We start from the raw sequence: 6,174 nt of genomic DNA, 5'->3' as shown, positions 1-6,174 counted from the left end.
TTCCCAGGCCCTGTCCATGGCTGTCCTGTGACCCAGCACCTGCCAGGCTCACTTGGCACTGTGGTTGCCCCAAGCAGAGCCGACAGCACAGTTGGTGGCCAGGGAGTCTTGCTCAAGAGGGTCACCCAGGACGGCCAAGGGAAGTCACTCAGGATCGTGCGGGGGATGCGGGGGGATCACGAGCAACTTCCATCTGAGCCCCAGGACCCGAGCATTGCAGCGGCGAGGGGCTTGCCTCCTTGTGCTGTCTGGGGTCCCTCATCCCACAGGCCCTCACCTCCTGTGCTGCCCCTGGGCAGCCTGGCCTCGGAGGATCAACACCTGAGGGCCCGAGGGGCATCCATGCCCCGTCCTCCTTCCCTGCAGCCAAAGGTGGGGAGCAAAGTGCAGGGAAGAAAACACCAGGAGAAAACCAGAGAGCTCTCGGTGCTCTTTTAAGAGCCCTGATGGCGATGGCCGCAGCCCAGAGCCCGAGGGGAGGGAAAATGTCGGGAAAGATTCCCTTCCGAACTTTGCGAGTCTTTGTTTGGGAGGCTGGGGGCTGACTTCGCCGGGCCGGGCCGCGGGCTCAGCCGTGCGCTCCGGTGCGGCGGCCGAGGAGCCCTGGCGCCCGCCACCCCGGGACACGCCCTCGCAGTCGAGCCCGGACCCCGACCCGGACCCCAGCGCCGCCGGGCGAGGGCGGGAGGGGTAGCGCTTACCAGATGGTCCCGAGCGCGCCGCGGTCCAGGCGGGCACAGCGCAGGGTCAAGTTCACGTCCGGCCCGCGGGCTGCCCGAGGTCCCCGGGCGCGGCTGGGGCAGCGGGAGGCGCGGGAGGCCGAGGTCCCGGGTGGCCGCCGCGGCCGCCCCCGAGGCGCTGCTGTCACCCCGGCCGCGCCCCCCAACTTTCTGCACAGTCGCGGAGCTGGAAGTTTCCGGGCTTCGCGGACACGCTGGGCTGGGTTTCAGCCGCGGCTCGGAGGTTGGCAACAAAGAGGGAAAGAAGGAGGAAAAGCAGGCCGGGGAGGGGAGGAAGAGAACCGCGCGGAGGCCGCGGCGCCGAGAGCCCCAGAACTTCCAATTCTACCCAGAAGCTTTTTTCGTTGTGTTTTTCTCTTAAGAGGTAAACAAGCAAGTTCCACGCCCCAGTCCTCCTGGGGCCTTCGCCAGCCAGCGCTCTGGGCTCATCTCCCGGCGCCTCCTCGGGGCACCTGAGTGTTTTCAGCCCACTGCCAAGTGTTTTGGACACAGGTTTTTTTGCGGGGTGGTGAGGGGTGAGCACAAGATGCTTCCTAAAAGGTTGTTGGCACGCAGACCATGGCCCCAGTGAGGGAGCGGCAGGCAGGGGCTTGGAGGAACACGCTGTCTTTGTCTCGTCCCCAAAGCACCCGGCCGTGGGTCACCCGTGATCCCTGGAGTGGAGGGACTGTTGTGACCCCTGGTGCTCCAGGAGAAGGGGTTCCATGCTGGGTCCTGGGCCCAGGCCCACGGTGCCCTCAGCCCGCAGTTCTCCACCTTGCGGGATGATTTGCTGGCCCGGCCCAGCTCCCCGGCACCACCATTTTCTGCCGTCTTTTCCCTGCCTGGCTTCAAACCCTCCCAGGCCAGGGTCCTGAGGAGACACCTGGGCTGGGGGAGGCAACTGAGTGGCCCCAGGCCTGGGAATCTGCAAAGGTGGCCAAGCCACATCTCTCGAGACTGCAAGGGCCCTGGAGGCGCTGGGAGGCACAGATCTTCTGGCTGCCAGCTGGGCCTGAGGCCTCCCTTTGTCCATCCTTCTTCACCAGGCGTGTTTATGGAGAAGACACCCCGGGCCAGGCCAGCTCCTCCAGAGCACTATTTCAGGCTGCGGAGAATGCGGATTTTTTTTTCTTGTTTTTTAAAGAAAAATGAACAAGGAGCCTGGTTGGGAATTGCGGTGGGAGGAATATTTGTCTTTTGTCCCACAAACGTGTGTGATGCCCCAAAGGGCTGGAGAACCTCTCTCTTAATAGGATATTTTTCCCCTCAAACGACTTCTCAGACATGATCCTCTCTGAGGTTGGTCCCCGGCTTCCATATGTGATTCACGGAAGAGGTCTCAGCCCCAAGAGCCCCTGAGGGTACTGTCCACTCCCCCTGGAAACTTCCAGAACCTGACGTGGGGCTGAGGACATAGATGTGATGGGGGTGGGCTGGTGGGGCGCTGGCTGGGACAATGTGTGGAGCCCTTGTTTTCAGAGCTGCAGATGCTTGTCAGCTGACAGTTCGTTTCCAGCATCCACAGTGGACCTCCTTTGGGGGAACATTTACCTGCCGATGAACCCCAAGATCCTTTCTCAGAGGCGGCGGGGTGAAGTTTTCCTTTTTTTTTTAGTTAATATATTTTATTTAAACCAATATATCCAAAATATTATCAGTTCAACATATGATCAAGATAAAGATTAATGAGATACTTTACATTTTCATACTAAATCTTTTTTTAAATTTTTGCGAGTACATAGTAGGTATAAACATTTAGGGATGAAGTTTCTTACTGTGTTTTCCCAGTAACAAGCACTGGCATCAGCTGCCATGATTTCTCCCCAAGGCCTAGGATGGTCAGCCTCGCACGCTCCACAGCAGAGTGACTGAAGCTCTGTCGAGGTGTGGAACCAGCGTGTTGACATTTCAAGAGAATCTGCAGCCTCCCTGGTTTTTAACGAAAGCTCCTATGCAGGGCCTGGCCCTTTCCTGGGGAGGGAAGCCTGGCTGTGTCTCCCGCTGCATCCTCACTGGGAACTTCATTCCTGAGCTGCGACCGCTATTTTTTGGATTGGAAAATGCCTTGGGAACGGCTCATCTTCCTGCGGCTTGAGCCCATTTGTTTTCTGACTGGTGGTCACTGGTGATTAGAGTGTGTCCCAAAGGGAACTGTCACCTTAGTTCTATCATACACTATCAATAACTTGTCTAGGGCTGACTTTGTGGGTGTGTGGCCTGCCCAGTGGTAGAGGGCCGGTGTGCAGAAGGGCCCCACACTCAATGTTTGGCTGTCCCCGATCTTAAAATTCTTAGTCATTCTTGAACAAGGGAACCCATATTTTCATTTTGTTCTAGGCTCTGAGAGTTACATAATTGATTCTGACTTTGGCTGTTGGTCAACAGTGTCATAAGGTAAAATAAGGTAAAAATCTATGATTTTTATATTTCTTTTTTTCTTTTTTTTTTTTTTTTGAGACAGTCTCGCTCTGTCACCAGGGTGGAGTGCAGTGGTGCAGTGGCGCGATCTTGGCTCACTGCAACCTCCGCCTCCCGGGTTCAAGCGATTCTCCTGCCTCAGCCTCCTGAGTAGCTGGGACTACAGGTGCGCACCACCATGCCCAGCTAATTTTTGTATTTTTAGTAGAGACGGGGTTTCACCATGTTGGCCAAGGTGGTGGTCTCGATCTCCTGACCTTGTGATCTGCCCACCTCGGCCTCCCAAAGTGCTGGGATTACATGCGTGAGCCAACGCGCCCAGCTGATTTTTATATTTCTTTTACTAAATTCTGTTTACAGAAATAATTCCAGATTCTATGTAAGATACAAGTATTTTAACTGAAGATCATTGTATTTAGGGAAAATGTTCACCTTTAAGAGACAGGGGCTGGGCGTTGTGGCTCACACCTGTAATCCCAGCACTTTGGGAGGCCGAGGCTGGTGGATTGCACGAGCCCAGGAATTCCAGACCAGCCTGGGCAACACGGCGAAACCCTGTCTATGCAAAATATACAAAAATTAGCCAAGCATGGTGGTGTGCACCTGTAACTCCCAGCTACTCCAGAGGCTGAGGTGGGAAGACTGCTCAAGCCCGGGAGGTCAAAGCTGCAGTGAGAGACCTTGTCTTAAATACAAACAGGCAGGAAGTCGTTATAAGCATAATACAATCCTGGATGTTGGAATCATCCCTGTCCAGCCTTGGCTCTGCCACGTGGGTGCTGAATGCTGCCTCAGGGACCCTGGTGCCAGCTCCCACCTGCAGGGTGTTCTGAGGAGCCCGCATGCTGGGAGGGCCTAGCAGGAGATGTGGCACAAACCAGGTATTCGATAAATAAAAAGTGCCTTTGATTGTCACGTTTATCATTTGACATGTAGGCTCAGGTGCAGTTTAATTATTTTTAATGTCAGTCTATTTTATCTCTTCCCATTATAAAAGCAATACACACTGTTATAGATGGTTTGGAGAATTCAGGAAAGAAAAAGAAAAAGAAAAAAAATTCCTCCTAGGCCCTCTGCTCCAGAGCCTCCAGCCGTCACATGACAGTGTATTTCTTTACAATTACAGAAATAGATACGTGACTGTTACATTTTAAAACTTTTTCTTTTACCTTGACTTATTTTTAAATAGAAACACTAGTGAGGCCCCACAGAACTGAGCAGAACTAATGACCCCCCATGTGGTGGAATAGTTCTGAGCTGGCCACACTTCGGATGCAGCCTTCCCCGGCAAGTCTAAACCCAGTCTCTGTGGCCGCCTGTTCACAGGGACCGTGGACTGTGATGTTTACAGTACGAAAGCACTGGGAGAGAACGCTACATCACAAAGTGTCCTTAACCTGCTGCCGCCTCAGCTTTCCCATTTGTGACTTGGTTAAAAAAATTTTTTTTGACAGTTTTAGGCTCTTATTTTAATTTCCACAGGCTGTTGTAGAATCTGCTCAGCCAGGGAGGAGAAAGGAGTCGGCAATCAGGTCTCCTCCTGGGCACCTTTGTGAGGCCAGCTGGCGAGAGTGGGGGTGACACTAAGGTCCCAGCAGCTCCAAATGCAGGCAGAGCCCTGTCCTCAGAGAAGGTCACAGCCTAGCCAAGCCCAGCCAGGTGGATGGGCCCACGGAACGCACAGGAACCTGGAACGGAGGATGAAAGCAGGAAGCACAGTCTGTGACTCCCTAGCCCACTCTGCATTCGACCACTTGGGGTCCAGAAGCTTCAGGAAAGGTGCACAAGGTCACTGGGTCCCAGTACTCCAAACAGGAAGGTCTGGTCCAGGGACAGGGCTCTTCCCGACTCCCCTTAGCCACGCGCACCAGAAGTTCTGCAGTGCCCAGTGGGCATAGCAGTCCCCAAGAATGACCCAGCACTGAAGCTGAGCCAAAGAACTTGGGGAGTGAGCCACAGCCCCTCATTCCCTCTTCGTCTGCTCCAGCCTTGCCAGGCAGTTGCTTTTCGTGGGAACCGGGATGTCCTCACCACCCTGTCCAGGGCCCAGCCCCATGTCCCTGGCCTGCTACAGCTGAAAAAACAAAAAAAGAGATGTTTGTTTTGATTTGTTTATAAAAAGAAAAGTGTTATATATATAACGTATTATACCTCATGAATACATACAATTATTTGTCAATTAACAATAAAGAAAAATATAGCAAGCAAAAAAGACTACTCTTCCACAAAAAAGTGTTCATTACAGAAAAGTACAAAAAAAAAAAAAAACTAAGAGGATATTTAGCATTAAGAAAAAACTAAGAGGATATTTAGAATTAAGAAAAAACTAAGAGGGTATTTAGAATTAAAAAATAAAAAGAAAACAATTACCCATGAGGTAATTACTGAGTGCATTTGGTTGAAAGTCCTTCTGCTATATTTTCCAAACTGTATGTGTGTATATGTGCGCATGCCTATATGTGTTTGTGTGTGTGTACACATATCTATATGAACGGACCATATCGTAAGTTATAAATGCATACATACATTCATGTATATATAATCATTAGATCATACTATAGGTTATTTTACAGTCTTTTTGTTGAACATGTTGTGAGCATTTTATGTCATTATTATTTTCTACAAGATTTGAAAAATAAAAAGTATAAATACCAGTTAATTTTTGAAATCAACCTTATTAAGGAATAAGTTCCATGCAGCAAAATTCCTTTCACCTCTACTGTTCGATGAGTTTTGACAAATGTATGCAACCGTGATACGTATCACCATGACCAAGAAAGAAAACATCACCACAAAATGTTCCCTAGAGCCCCTTGCAGGCAGTCTCTGACTTCCTGGCAGCCAGCAATCTGAATCCAACCACTGCAGATCAGTTTCAATTTATTAAAAAAAAATTTTAACTCATGGAGTATGAACTCTTGCTCGGGATCCTGATATCTAGGTTGTTGAGTTTATCAATAGCTCATTCCTTTTTACTGCTGAGTGATATTTTATCATATGCCTATTGACATTTGTTTACCCACTCATATACTGA

General features: G+C 50.9%; 1 long non-coding RNA gene across 1 annotated transcript; it reads left to right on the top strand.

The window, feature by feature from the left end:
* Window positions 1–789: 789 nt before the first annotated feature.
* LOC100939421 (uncharacterized) lies at window positions 790–4,708 on the top strand. The gene is made up of 3 exons (XR_002912866.3): window positions 790–1,104; window positions 3,060–3,126; window positions 4,623–4,708. It is a non-coding gene; the product is annotated as an uncharacterized LOC100939421 (long non-coding RNA).
* The last annotated feature ends 1,466 nt before the right edge of the window (window positions 4,709–6,174 follow it).

Source organism: Pongo abelii, chromosome 23 (genome assembly GCF_028885655.2).
Source record: "Pongo abelii isolate AG06213 chromosome 23, NHGRI_mPonAbe1-v2.0_pri, whole genome shotgun sequence".
NCBI classification, from domain to species: domain Eukaryota; kingdom Metazoa; phylum Chordata; class Mammalia; order Primates; family Hominidae; genus Pongo; species Pongo abelii.
This window is presented reverse-complemented; position numbering and strand designations above follow the sequence as displayed.